This window comes from Micromys minutus, assembly GCF_963924665.1.
Source record: "Micromys minutus genome assembly, chromosome: 25".
In the NCBI taxonomy this organism is placed as follows: Eukaryota; Metazoa; Chordata; class Mammalia; order Rodentia; family Muridae; genus Micromys; species Micromys minutus.
Window position 1 is genome coordinate 25,517,157 of NC_137960.1, and position 15,578 is coordinate 25,532,734.

At 45.0% G+C, this 15,578-nt stretch overlaps 1 pseudogene across 1 annotated transcript in view; it reads right to left on the bottom strand.

The window, feature by feature from the left end:
• The window catches only part of LOC308437127 (T-complex protein 1 subunit eta-like), a 63,474-nt pseudogene that overhangs the window by 19,330 nt on the left and 28,566 nt on the right, over positions 1-15,578 (bottom strand). The window contains exon 3 of the transcript in view: positions 14,199-14,336. The product of the transcript in view is annotated as a T-complex protein 1 subunit eta-like (transcript). The remainder of the gene's footprint in view (positions 1-14,198; positions 14,337-15,578) is intronic.

A 15,578-nucleotide genomic window follows, 5' to 3' on the forward strand; every position in this document is an offset into this window, starting at 1 on the left:
ACCTGGGTATCCAGCCCATGTACAGCCACCAAACCCAGAAAATACTGCAGATGCCAAAAAATACATGCTGACAGGAGCCTGATATAGCTGTGTCTTAGTTAGGGTTTTATTGCTGTGAACAGACACCATGACCAATGCAAGTTTTATAAAGGACAACATTAAATTGGGGCAGGCTTACAGGTCCAGATGTTCAGTCCAATATCAAGGCAGGAGCATGGCAACATCCAGGCAGATGTGGTATAGGAGAAGCTAAGAGTTCAACATTTTCAACTAAAGGAAGCCAGGAACAGACTGAGTATCTTAAGGCAGCTAAGAGGAAGGTCTCCCAAAGTGACACACTTCCTCCAACAAGGCCACACCTTCTAATAGTGCCACTCCCTAGGCCAAGCATATGCAAACCATCACAAGCTGTCTCCTGAAAGACTCTACCAGATCATGACAAAAACAGTCAACCACTGAACTGAGAATGGGGTCCCCAATGGAGGAGTTAGAGAAAGGACTGAAGGAGCTAAAGTGGTTTGCAACTCCATAAGAATAACAATACCAACCAACCAGAGCTCCCAGAGACTAAATCACTATCCAAAGAGTACATATGGACAGACCCATGGCTCTAACTGCATATGCAGTAGAGGATGGCCTTGTTGGGTATCAAGGGGAGGAGAAGCCCTTGATCCTGCCAAAGTTTGATGCCCCAGTGTAGAGGAATGTCAGGGCAGGGAGGCAGGAGAGGGTGGGTGAGTTGGTGGATGGGGTTGGGAACACCGTCATAGAAGCATGGGGAGAGGAAATGGGATAGGGGAGTTATGAAGGGGAAACCAGGAAAGGGCATAATATTTGAAATGTAAATAAAATATATCCAATATAAAATACAAATAAAATAAAGAATCCAGGTGCTTTTAAAGACTTCCTAAAAAACCTTTCCAGCAATCGAATACTGATTTATCCTTTATCTGTTGGAAATCATTGTGTTCTGGGCAGGAAGAACCCACCCAGTACCACCATTTATGAAGTGCCAATTGGTAGGGGCAAAGATAAGCCTTCCCTGGTGACCTCCCAGTTGCAGGTAAAGGTGATATAAGATCACAGCAGCTGAGATGCACCATTCGAAGCCACACTAATGACTTTTGGGGGAGTAATATCACAACCCAGCAACTACCTGAACATAGTAACAGGAGCTTGCAACTTACAGTGCTTACCTGGCCAGTAGCAATCAGTAGAGGCATCATAGAAGCCTCAGGAAATAAAGTCTCAGGCCAGACCAGCAGAGGCAAACTCGGTACAACAAAATCACACACATCTCATTCAAAAGTCTGAGAAGCCTAGGCCTGGCCTCTGCTTATCCCAGCCCAGTTGGCACCAAGAATTTGTCATTTCTTCCATTGACCGTCTGAAAGGTTTCCAGTCTACATCTTAACTATAAAGTGGACTGAGGCCTCTTACCTCCTAGGGTTAATTAAGTGAGATCAGATAAATTAAAAGTCTATAAAAGGCTGTACACTGCATTTGGCTCATGATGATATGAGATTCCTGCTTCCTATTGTTCTAGAAATTGTCAGTAGCAGGAATGAACAATGGGCTTGATTTCCCTTTAACAATAATATGCTTCTGTGCAGTAAGAATTGGAGAAAGAAAAAAAGGAACTAGGGAAAGAGAGGGACGGGATAAATAACACTGAGGATATGTGAAAAAAACATTGGGAAACATTATTTTATGTTTTATTAAAACTCATATATAATATTTATATATACATACACACATATATACATATCTGCAGTACACACACACATGATTTCAAAGGGGTTGTGGCACTTTGGGTAATAATACCCCCAATACCACCAAAAGTAGATCATCTAACAAAAACCCAATGCCAGGCATAGGAAACCTCCCCTAGAGTTACAAGAAGAGTACAAGAAACTTGTAAAAGCATGTTGACTGCTGTGGTTGTCCTTGGCTGTCATCCAGAACTGGAAGGTAAAGCCCTATTGCTGAAGATGCTACACACAGTTGGAACTGACCAGGAAACCTCTCCCCTGAGGACTAGCTAGCTCTCACAGAAGGTGCTATGCAAGCTGCCAAGGGAAGAAAGCAATCAACAGTCCTGAAAGAATCAGTATTGGCTCAGAATTCCTAAGGCCAAGTTCTCAACACAAAGGAGATGTATCTGCCCTGCAGCTGCAGAGGACAGGGAATAAAAGACAAAGACAAGAGATAAGAGGGTGAGGGAAAGGGAGAAGGAAATGAGAGAAAAGAGGCAAGGGCTTTTGACCCAGAGGGAAACACAAAGGTAGAGAGAAGACATCAGGGCCCATAAGAAAATGGCAGTTTATAAAGGTAAAATTGGAAGCTCCAGGTTAGGATGAAGTGTTCCTTTTAATTGGGTATGTTAATTAGGGTAGCAGAGTGGGGGAGCTTTTGATTTCTAGATAGCTGCACCTTAGTAGTCAGCTCAGGAGGAGAAAGTGGCCAAATAGGAGAATAGACCTTTAAGAACGTACCCTAATGTTTTGTAGCAAGGCAGAGGGGATAGAGGAGAGCCCTGCTGGCCGTCCCTTCAAGCCTTACCTTTCTATAAAGCTTGTGATCCACAATGACCAGCCTGGTAAGGCATCTCCAAGGGAGCAATGACAGCACATCTATGTTAGGAGCAGCTAATACCTATCTAACAGGACTTAAGGCCCACTCATTTTGAGGACATTTTTGCCTGGCTGGTACTGTAAACCTAGCCTACGTCTGGTGAGGTCATGAGCCCGGGAGGAGAAGCTGCTATAGCCACTTTCCACAACTAGTATAACGTCTCAGTGCAGCCTGCACACTTACCCTCATGCTCACGGGTGAGAGCAGTCCTCACACTCATCCAAAAAGATTCTTTTTATAGCAGAAAGACAATACTATAGAAACCCACAACTGGTCAAAGTGTAGACAATATGACCATGAGGTGCCCAACCCAAACTGATAAACTACAACACAACCCCAACACCTGTTGAGGAGCATCACAAAAGAGGGGCATTTCTTTTGTTTGTTGCTCGTTTTCCATTTGTCTATTTATTTTTCACTTTACACCCTGAATCGCAGCCCCCTATCTCCTCTCCTCCCAGTCCCACCCACACACTCCCCTCCCCCCTCCCTCTCCTTCTCCTCTGAGAAGGAAAGTCCAAGGAGGCATTTCTAATGACTCGCCAGCTTCTATAGAACTGGTCATCTGATTTATCAGTCTGAATGACTCAAAATTGTTCATTCTTTGCTTTTCAGTAAATCACTAATTTTAGTTCAATACAATGACAGCAAACAGACACCTGTAGATATCTGCATAGAGGTGTCCACTGTAGCTCCCAGCAGCCCAGGTAGAAATGGCTCAAGTGTCCATCAATGAATGCACAGGTAAACAAACATCAGTATTTCCTCGGGGCAAGCTACGTTTTTTTAGCTTTAAAAAGGAATGGAAACTCTGACACATACTACAACACAGGAGAATCTTGATATCTCTGTGCAGTGAACTTAAGAGACACATATTACATGATCTTATCTATATGATGTTTCTTACACAGTCAAAATTATATAGATAGTAAGAAAAATGGTGATTTCTAAGAGCCAGGTATGAGAAATAGGACATTAGTGTTTAGTAGACATGGGTTTAACTCTAGATGATGTCATAGAAGGGTAGTAGTGATGGCTGTTTAACAATGGGAAGACCCTGGAGCCCCACTCAGTCCTACTGAGGCGTATGTGTAAAGAGGGCTGGGATGATAAGTTTCAGGCTGTATATATTTTCCCATGACTCACAAATCCAATGACCTGTCCATGTATACAACTTAGTCTGTGGAAGGGTGACTAAGGGTGACAGCAGCACAGAATCCGAAATAGGACAGACCCAGCTCCTAGACCCCTAAGCCAAAAATACGGTCACCAAGTCACCTGGTCTTCACTTCTTTAAATGTCCCAGTTCTCCCGTGTTCTCACTGACGTCTGCCACATGTCCTATATGTAACCCCATCCAAACTCAGTGGTTCACTTCAGTGTTTCCTGTTCTTAGGTCTGTCATGGCTCCCGCTCTGGGATGAAAAGATGTGTGTATTGCATCTCACATGTAACAGTCATCAATATCACCACCAGCATCAGCTTAATTCTAGACGGACTTGTTCTGTAGAAGCATCTAGAAATCTTAAGGACTAACTTTCTTATCACTGTGACAAGATTCTTGAGATAAGCGATGTAGGAGACGAAGTTTTTTTGGCCCATACTTTCATAGGTTCTGGTAGGTATTTAATGACATCCATTGCTCTGGGGCCTGTGCGAGACAGCACATCATGGTGGGAGCATAGAGAACACACAGCAGAACAAGGCTACCTAACTCATGGTGCGCAGAGGCAGGTGAAGGTCCAGGCCAGAACTACATATCAAGATCCTGTCCCACGAAAAGCAACAAAAGCGAGACTAAAAATAACAATAGAACCCACAAAGCAAATAGAAAAAAAAAATACTTGTTTTCAGGTTGAAAGAATCAATAATACACAGAATTAATAGAACCCATATCCAAATTCTAACTTTTATTTCACAGCGGTAGAAAAATAAACCCTGAAATCCACATCTAGCTACAAAAAGATCTGCATAGCTAAGGCAATTTTTGAGAAGAAGGAAGAAAAAAAAAGCCGAAGTTGGAGGCACTACATTTCCTGGCTTCTAATTATACTGCAGCTCTCTAGGATGGAAATAGCACGGAGCTGTCACCAAAAAAGACACGCAGACCAGTGCAACAGAAAAACCAGTAATAAACCCTCAAATATACAGCTGACTACTTTTGACAAGGACACCAATAACACATGATGTGAAAACGGTGTTATAAAAATTGGATGTCCACACAAGAAAGGAGAAACTTGGACTTTATCATGTAGTAGACAAAACCAATTCAACTCAACATTGATTAAAGCCGTAAACACCATGTGTCCTGTGGCTGCTCGCTAGCACCCCTTCTCCAGGTAGGGACCGCTAGCCTTTAACCTCTAACTCCTGCAGTGTGTCTGAGGACCATGTATCACACCCTCTTATCCACCGAAGCATGGGCAACCCACCAGGGGCCACATGCATGAGAAAAATGAACGGTTTCTCTTCTAGAAGTCATCAACTGCCTATAGCCTCTCAGTTGGGGTTAGACCATCGGGACTTCCTGCACCATGCATGGTGAAAAGTTGACTGGCTTGATTTTGTGCAGGTCTTGTTCAGGCAGCTGCAGCTTCTATGACTTCTTGTACGCAACTGTCATGCTGTGTTCAGAAGGCACTTTCATGGCCATCTTCCTCAACTTCAATCTTTCCATTTCCTCTCCCATGATGCTCACTGACTTCTATGTGGTTAGGGGGGAGGGTCTCATTGCCCAGCCCCACAGTGACATACTTCCTCCACCAAGACCACACCTACTCCAATGAGGCCACACCCACTCCAATGAAGCCACACCCACTCCAACAAGACCATGCCTCCTAAGAATGCTACTTCCTGGGCCAACCATATACAAAGCATCACATTTCACTAAATGAATAGAACATCAGACTGCATTCTATTTAACCTTGCAGATTACTGCAGCTCCCCCTCCTCATCACAGACACTTCATTTTGCCATGGGTGATGGTTAACACAGAAACTCATAGCTGGTCACAGTGCAGAGAATAAACGACTCTGGAGCAGTCAACCACAAATGGGGTGGTTGACCTCTATGTTAATTTGTTGGGGGGGGTGGAAACTTGCCTGGGGAGATCTGGAAACTGCTGAGAAGTAGCTGAGGAAGTCTGGAAACTGCTGCTGACCCATTGTTCTTGCCTCAGGCCAGATGGCAGGGCAGTTTCCGAGACCTGGACTTGCCTGGAATTGCCCAGTTCTTGGAAACAGAGATTTAGGCCTAGTCTCCTTAACTGCCAATTTGAAGCCTGTTGTGGAATCAGCCTAGCCTTCTCATTAGGGGCCGGAACCTCCTTAGCCACAGTTTCTTAGTCAGATTTACAGTACCAGGCATGAATTCTCTCCTGTAGAACAACCCTTAAATTCAAGTAGAAGGCTGTTGGTTACACCTTTCACAATTATACCATTATTACATTAGGAGTACTTTACCAAGCCAGTCACTATTATAGCTTGCAGGGTTCACAACTAGGCAAGTCTATTTCTTTCTTTCTTCCTTTCTTCCTTCTTTCCTTTCTTTCCTTCTTTTCCTCCTCCAACATAGCCTTTTCTGGCACTATGAAAGCTGACCAACAGGAAAGAAGATTCCATATCAGTAAGACCATGGTTTTCCATGTCCTATGACCAATATGTATGATCTTACCGTCAAGTTCTGGTGGGCAACCAAGACCAATGTGACAATAGCCTTATTGTCACTAGATAATAGACAACATTGTTTGGAGAAATCTTTTAGACCTATCTGACCAACAAGGCAAAGGAAGGGCATCCCACACCTAGGATGGGACTTTTGTTTGATTTTTTTAATGCATCATGGAGAATCATTAGCCCCTTGTATAGGGTGAGTCCAATTAAACTCTTTCTAATGTGCCTATATTTGGCTTTTTAGACATCCTTAGTACCCGTTATGCTTTAATTTGTCCTCACCTCATCAATATCCTATCATCCCTCCCCCCACCTAAATTCTTCCATTTCTCTGAGTTCTCACCTCATGTCCAACCTGTACTCTAATGTTCTCGATAAAGTTTTTCCCCACCTGTCATGGCCCCATTTTAGTTTCCTGGGTTCCGAGCTAAAAGTACAAATCTAAAGATTCAAAACTGGGATCCTCATTTAAGAGAGGACAAGAAGTATTTTTCTGTCTGGATCTAATTTACAGCTCTTGATGAAATACCGATTCTTCTTCATTTCTTATTCCAAATTCTTCTCCAAGTTCATAGCGTTTGTCCAACCCAGCATCTCCCCTTGAAGGTCTGCTAGGCATCTAAATGTGTGCATCTAAGACAGAGTTGTTCACCTCATAAGTTTATGCTCCAAACCCATCTCCCTCCAGTTCTCCACATCTCAGTATCCAGTTGCTTAATCCAGAACTCCAGAAGACACTCTTGATTGTTCTTTCCCATCATTATTTGTGACTCTCAATACCCATTCTTCTATCTCAAAATGCATTACAAACCACTGCTCTTATCTCACCAGCCATATCTCTGGCACAGTCTTCAAATACCAAATCCTCTTTTTATAGTGCGGCAGCTGCACACCTATCTCCCACTTTGATGTCCCATCCTTTCCGCAGCCAGAGAGACTTCTCCATAAGGAAAATGGAAGCGTGGCATTCCTTTGCTTAAGACATTTTAGGAACTACCCATTCCTCCTAAGCAGCATCCAAGCTCACTTAGTAGAGGCCTTCGGCGCTCTGCATGACCTGACCTCTCATTCTTTGGCCATCTCTGTGTGCCCACTTTCCGCTATGGCCTTTCTCCTTCCCAAGCCAGAATAGTATAGGCTGGTTCCCCTTTGCAGGTGCGACTTTTCTTGATTGGCCCTTCCAAATGCCTTCCCTTGGGATGAGTATAAGCTACGTGCTATCATAACCTCTTCCTGGAGGAGCCTTATTACATTCTGAAATTACATTAGCGATTCACTTATCTGTTAGACAATCATCTCTACACTGTGAGCTACATGTAGGCAAGGTACTTAAAATACCTTCCAGGACAAGTAAGGATCCAATAAGTGTTGAATGGATAAGTAGGGGAAACTGGTCTTAAGTGTTTCTGCTCACATGAAAGGGTATCCTGGGACTCAGAAACCCAGGAACAACACAGCTCTGAGGAGAAAAGGTAACCCAGTAGAAAGGCATCCTGAGACATGGGGGCTCAGGAACCACACAGCTCTGAGAGGAAGCATTCTCAGCAGAAATTGCAGCTCCCAGGGAAGGGTCTCTCCAGCTGATCTCAGGAGCTCAGAAACCTCAGCAACGCTCCTTTGCTTCTCTTCATTGCTTCTTTTCTTCTTGTCTTCTTGGCTTTTGGGGTGTGTCGCTCAGGGACTACCTTGATGACTCAAGATAGACGGGTGACTTTCTGAGAAAGCAAAGAGAAGAAAAGAAGGACTGTGAGAAAAATGTGTTTCTAGGTAAATATTCACTTGCTATCAACACCTCCATCTCTCCAAAGCCACCAAATCTCAGTCTGGAACAGTTGGACATCTGGAGCATTGTCCAGTTGGATGTCCAGGCCAGGACACTGACTCTTTCACGTTGCAGATATTTAGCCAAAGGTTCTCGACCAACTTTCAGGAGCGATCATTCAGTGCCAGCGGGGTGGGGTGCGCCCGCAGGCTTTGCTCCTTGCTGCTTGTCGAATGAAGAGGGAGGCTATCCTCTGCTTTCCTGTTTGCTCACATGATTAAATACATGGCTGTGGCCTTTTAATATTCCACTCACAGGAACAAGGTTATATTGCAAGAATCATAGTGTCAAATTCTAAGCTAGAATCTTTGCCATCAAATTCAGCCCGGGGACAGGAGTAGGCCACACCGGTGATTTATGATTCTTTTCCTTTATGATCTCTTTTTATTGGGTTTTTCTCTAACTGTGTCTAAGAAGTGCTACTCAAGGCAGAAAAATTTATTAGTGCTGTGTTGAGCACAGGGTCAGAATTTTAAGTGTAAAACCTGCTCGGTGAAATACACATTCTCTTTCCTTGAGAAACTCGACTAAGAAATCCAGGCTGGACAGAAAGAATAGAAAGGCTACTAATGGCCACTGATAATAGGCATCTCGTAGCCAGTGTAAGAGTGTCATCCATGGCAAAAATTAATTGACTTTCCCTCTTACAGGGCCGTATGTAATACATGTTAACATATCATCATATCTGTCCACCCTGCCAGCTTGTGACATAAGGAAAAAAATCAGATTTCATTGTAACTTGACAAATGAGGAGACAAATCTCAGAGAGTTAGGTAAATTGCCCAAAGACTCAAAACTCGTAATCGCCTATGTAAGGCTCAGAAAGGGTCTCTGGCCCATAGCCCAATGCTCTCTTGACGTTGCCACACTTCCCAGAGCATGGTAAAGAGTGTTCTGAAAGCCTGAGCCATGGAAAGCCTACAAACAATAAGAATAAATGTGTGCCAGGGGCTGATTGTGTGCTATGCTCTGTTTATTGGCCACCCATGGACATCAAGTCTTGTGCAAGATGGCACCTCAGGACAAGCCACAAATCTTCTAATTTTTGTCTCTGACAGTTTAGAGAAGATATCAAAGGGAATGTTGTTGTCAGAACGAGATGGTTATCTCTTGGCCTCAGAGAAGCCTGACACTCCAGGGTGTGTCATTGTCCCAGGAGCTACCCTCTCTGCCTTCACCGTGGAACCTGTCCATTTCAAGCTAAGTTGCCATTTAACACTGGGTGTGGTTCAAGCAGTGCTGGGCGTGGCCTCCCAAATCCATTGCTCCCACTATCAGTTAAGGAGTCTGCCATATGACATTGTGATTATTGTCCCATTAAACTGAGTGACCGAATAGCAGGAGATCATAGGTATGTGTCAGGCAAGATGGTTGGAGCTATGGAAACAGAATTAGGATTGATACAACAAGCAGCAGGAAACAGGTGAATTTGTGATCATGATGGAGAGATGGTTGAGAGGGGCACTGGTCAACAGTGGAACCTAATGGGCTCCAGGGAAGCAGTGTGCATGACTGGAGGAAGGAAGGTCTTTATAAATGAGAATACACAGGTGCAGATGACAGGCACTCAGATGAGAGTGGATAGAAATGCTAGTGCTGTCCTAGGCAACAGCTGAAACTAAACCCAGGGTGCTAGATGTGGAAGGTCTGAGCTCTACCCACAGGAACCATTAGCACAAGGTTTGCTGACCCTAAGCCAAAGTTAACACCATCTCTGAGACTTCCATACTAGTGCGTGGTTTGTTTGGTTGGTTTTGCTTTGTGTTTTGTTTGTTTGCTTGCTTTTTTTTTTGTCTTGTCTTGTTTTGTTTTGCTTTGTTCTTTTCTGAAGGCCCTCTCCACACAGTGCCACCTTTACAGGCCAAGAATATCTAGTCTCTAACCAAAATTCACCAGCTTGTACACTTTCCATTAGTCTCAGCACCTGGGGCTGCGTGTGACGTAGCTGCACAGGTTGGACAACCTGAAGGCAGGCTGACTCCCTAGTGACACAGAGATGCTGTTAGCCCAGGAGCAAAGCCTTCGGAGACTAGCGTCAGGAACCCACGAGCCTATCCTCCTAGAAACACACCCCAAAATCTGATCAACTGCTCGGGACAAGGGAACAGCCAGAGTTTGCGGCAAGAGAGAAAATGGTGAATCAAGAGGTGGACAGCTTAAGCAAACACAAACCACTCACAAGCTCCGAAGAAGCCTCTGAGAGCACTTAACAGACTTCAAAAGAACGGAACACCTCCCGGCCTTGACTGGGTGAGAAGCTGACCCAACAGGATTTGTTGGTTCCATTTTATACTTTGCATCTAGCTTAATGATAAGCCCGGCCTCCCCAAACTCACATGCCACAAGCTCTAGATGTTACTATGATATGAATCCCAGTATATTCTGTTATTGTTTGAGCCCTAAGACTCTCACCTGCCTTCATCTTGTGGAACGTTCATCATATTGTCCAACTCATGGGTTATTCCTCCTAGACTTGGGATTTCTGCGAACCAGGGAATCTTGTCTGTTTCTTCTGCAGAACATCAGTAACTCCACACCCACAGGAGTGCAGCTCAGCGCTTCTGGCCTGGCACTCCTGCCTCCATTCCTATCACCTTGGTTCTTAGATATGTTCCTCTAACAATCTCAACCATATGGGAGTCTAACACCCCAGAAGGTAGCTCTGTGAAAAGAAATTTTAGTTTAGTTTGGCTCAACTAATCTGTTTTAAAATATACTTTTGAAATAGAACAAACTTTTCATTCTTTTAAAAATTTTTCCATGGTGCAATTTCTGATACTAGTAAGACCCATTTAATCCCTGGATTTTGTGGGAAACTCTGTTCATATTTTAAGGTAAAGATTTTATGGGAAGAGAAGTGAGTTCGAAGACCCAATAGTGTAGCCATTAAGGACAATTAATAAATAGAACTTTATGAAGTTAATAGGTTTCTGTGGAGCAAGGGACACCATCATTTGAACAAGTAACCTGAAAAACAGGGGGGAGATTTTTATTATACATCTTCCAGAGAGTTGGTATCTAGAATATAAAAAGTTAAAAAAATAAGCATCAAGAAAATCAACTGACTAAAAGTAGGTATGAAACTAAACAGAGAATACTAAAAAGAAGAAGAAAGAAAAAAAGGAAGAGAGAGAAAGTGGGGGGGAGAGAAACACAGATGGCCAGAGACACTTTTTAAAGTGTTCGACATCCTTAGTCATCAGAGAAATGCAAATTAAAACTACTTCGAGATTTCATCCTACCCCAGACAGAATGGCCAAGATCAATGAAACAAACTGACATCACATGCAGGCGAGGATGCAGAGAAAGAAGAAGACATGGTCGTTCCTGGTGAGGCTGCTGAGGGGGCCTTCCACTACGGAAATCAATGTGAGGATGCTCAAAAGGCAGAAAATAGATCTGCCCCAAGATCCTGCTAGACCACTCTTGGGTATCTACCAAAGGGACTCTACATCCTACCACAGTGATCAGTGCTGTTTATACTAGTCAGAAAGATACAAGCTGCGTGTTTTCTCTTATGTGAGGATGTTAGCTTTTGGACTTTAGGTCTGTGCGTCTCATTTAGAATATCCACAGAGGTTAGGTATGGTAAAGGAGGCAGGTGAGGGTCTCCCAAGGAAGGGAAAATAGAATGTGGTGGCATAAAGGGTAAGGAGGAAACTCTAATCGTATTAACTGGGGAAGAGGATAGGAGCCAGAGTGAAGGAGGGACTGGAGGGAAAGCTAACACTAAGCGCCTTCTAGAAGCCATATGGAAACCTACTACCACAGAAACTCCCCCAAATACACACATATATAAAAGGGGTTTAATGGATTTACCATATCACAGGGGAGAAAATGGCCCTGTTACCAAGTATACCCGCCCCCACCCCAGTACCAGGAGTGGGTTAGGTTTTGTCGACTCACTGGTCAAAGGGGTTCTCACATATCCCCCAAACACTACAGTTTACTGCCAATGCTATTGGGTGGCCTCCACAACATGAAGCTGGTGCCAAACTAGACGTTTCACCCCTGCGGGCTGGAGTTTGTAGTGCTGGAAGGTTGATACCGTAAGAGAAAAGTCATCAATATTAACACCCCTCTACGAACCCTGGAACTCCAATAGCAATCTGCCTGCAAGGCATCGTGGTGCAATAGGGGCACAAGTGTTTATGGGAATAACCAACTGCTCTGCTTTTTTATTGGATGTAAGGCCCACACCGTGAGATGAAACCCATACCAGACCCTGCTAGAGGCTGACCTGAGACTATAGGGGTCATGAACCCTAAGGGGAAACCTAGTCCTACTATTCTATGAAAGGAACATGTCAACAAAATAACCCTTAATGACATATTACTACACTCATAGATGGGTGCTTTGCTCAACCCACATCAGAGACGCTTCTTGTAGCAGCTTGTAATTAACACAGAGACCCATAGGTGTACAAGGTGCAGAGAGGGAGAGACCTTGGAGCATTCAACCCTCAATGGGATGTCTTTATCACACCCTCGGAGATCCATGCGGCAGAGGAGGAAGAATGATTACAAGAACCAGAGATGGTGGAACACTCCAAGAAAATAGTGTTTTCCAGACACAACAGAGCTGGTGCACATATGAACTAGATGTACAAGTTCAAGCAAGACCAAATCTCAGGACGGAGAAGGACAAAGTGCCACTCCGAATCAAGAAGATATTTCTAACTGATTCCTGTGGGGAGAGAATCAATAAGTTTGTCCAAATCACAGTGATATAAGTAAGTTTGTCCTAAGTGATATCAGTGCCTATACTCTACAGTAGGCCTTGTGCTCAGGAGTAGTTTGCCAGCATAAAACGGACTCCCTGATTTTGTATGCTTTCTTTTGTTTTGTGGTGTGTGTGTGTGTGTGTGTGTGTGTGTGTGTGTGGTCTTTTCTTTTATAGAAAGAAAATACATAAAGTTCAGTGGTGAGTATGGGGTATCTAGGAGGATTTGGGAATGGAAAAAATATGATCATTTGAATATATTACATGGAATATGTAATATATGAATATATTACATGGAATATATTACATGGATATGTAAAATATGTAAAATATGAATATATTACATGGAAAATTTTTAAATAAAAACATAAATGTTAAAAAGAATTGAAGATGAAATGATCCCACCGCAGCCTGGGAGGAGATGGGCTGGGAAAGGAAGGTTATGGGGGATGGGATGGGATTCATGGGAGGCACAAATTAGCTCAGGAGGGGTCTGGGGCCTCCAACCCTGCATGCCTCTGGGTGGTGGCAGTACAGAGGGCACCCCACGCCTTATACAGCATGTCCTATTGAAACGCTAAAATAAACAATGAAGAAGACAAGGCAAGCAGAGATGAGACACGGCTCCAAAACGAACCCCTAGAAACAGGAAGCGGAAGTGAGAGCAGCTGCCGTCTGCAATTACCTCTGAACTCTCACAGACTGTAGTAGGGTAGCTAGGCCCTGCCCACCTCTATCCTGGTCCACAGCACCCTGCCTCACAGGAGCCCTCCTGGCTGGGTACAAGAGCTGTAAAATGGCCAGATCCTCACACTCCTCCATCTCCCTCGACTTGCGAGCTGCAGAAAACTAACTCTACGCCTGAGTCATTCGTGTTCCTGCTGAGCAGTACATCATCTACAACTCCTGGCCCATGTGGCTGGCCTTTACTATGGTGGTGTGGACCAACAGCTACTCCACCAGCCAAATATTTCCTCTGGGCATCCAGTGGGCAGGCGTGCTGCTTACGACCTTGGCTGCTGTCAGCCTGACCCTGACCCTCCTGCTGGTCTTTTGAGAGGTAGCTGAGGATACTTCCAGAGAAGGAAACAAAGATGGCCCCAGCCAGAGCTCCCAGGAGTCTGAGAGACCCAAGGGGGAGGCTCCTAGAAGTCCTGCAGCAGTGAAAAAGGAAACTGCAGGGTCCTAAATAATCCCAGACCAACAATAAAAATAACAACAACAAAGGCAAATCTTATGGGAAGATGATTTTAAAATGTGGACTCAGGAAACTGGAAGGAAAGATGGCAGAACAGAGCCCTGCCGGGAGGATAATCAATCTATACTCCTTCTCAGACATCAGACTATACGTGCAAAGGTCGTTTTTGATGAGCCGCGGGACTCCCGGCATCGGTGATGCCAGGATGCAGGATGCGGGATCCCGGATGCGGGACTCGGGATGCGGGATGCGGGATGGAGCCACGAAGCTGCAGCCTGTGCTACTTGCCCTGCTTGGAGATTGAAAGCTGACAGCATCAGTTCAGCCCAGTAAAGTGTGATGAGCCTAGCTAACGGGCAGCCAGCATGAGGACAGGTTGGTATGCTGAAACCGAGAGATTACAAGCAAGCAGATCATGACTGAATAGCGCCGGTCCTGGGGCCGCCGGCCAGCATCCAGCATGGAGCTGCTGCAGCTGCAGCCCGCTCTGCTTGCCCTGCTGAGAGACAGAGAACATAGGGCAGCGGTGCTACCCACAAACTACAAGCACAAAGGTTGAGCCTGGCTAGCCTCGGGGTGTCGGACATCAAGGGCAGGGAGGTGTGTGGCAGCCAGGATATCAGGTGGAACGTGCCCAGTAAGATGCCATTCTGATGAATGACTATTCTATCAAGGAGTAGGAAAGACAAAGGAATCATTGGTGGCTGAGTGGTGGAGACAGGTGGAACTTGAGACAGGATGGCAGTAATAGAGAGAAACCTGTGGTGGACGGCGTTACATTGCCAAGTAGGGCTGACGGGGTGGCGTGAGCAGCTTGTACAGTAACTCAGCCCCATAACATGATCACCCTCATTCTAAGCAACAAGATGTCCAAGATAAAGAACAGTTCATATTCCGGATCGGACCTCCTTGAAAGACCTCTCTAGGTTCATGCTACCTTCGGAAGCCACTTTGGTATCCATGGCTCACTGCCCCAGGCCATGTTGAAGCCTGAGGTTCATGTGGATGCCCCAGCTCCTAGAGCAGCCGGGAGCCATGCTGATGAACCTGGCCACTGAGTTACCACTGAAGGCCAAAACAATTGTCCTTGGTATAGGCTGTCACTCGAGGCGATGCTGATGTTAGTGGGCGTGGTTCTGCTAGGGCCGTGTCTGGGTCCATGGTCCTACTACATTTGGGGTCTGTACTGATGTCTGTGACCCATGTGACTACCCAAGGCCACGTGGAGGTCTATGGTCTGTGCTGTCTGTGGTTTGCTGCTGCCGAGCACTATTATAGTGTCCTTGCCCTGAGCAGCAGTGGAGGGCAGTGTCGATGTCTCTGCTCTAGACCGCCACCAGAGACCATGCTGAGGTTTGTGGTCCAAGCTGTTTCCAGAAAAAAAAAATGTTTGAGTCCATGAGCTATGTTCCTGTTGACTGTAAAGGGCAAGGAAGCTACGTTTGCTATGGTACTGGTGACTCACACTGAAGAGAGGAGGACATAGAAGGCTTCTGGGACAACCCCTTCCCCCACTGCACCCCCCCCCCCC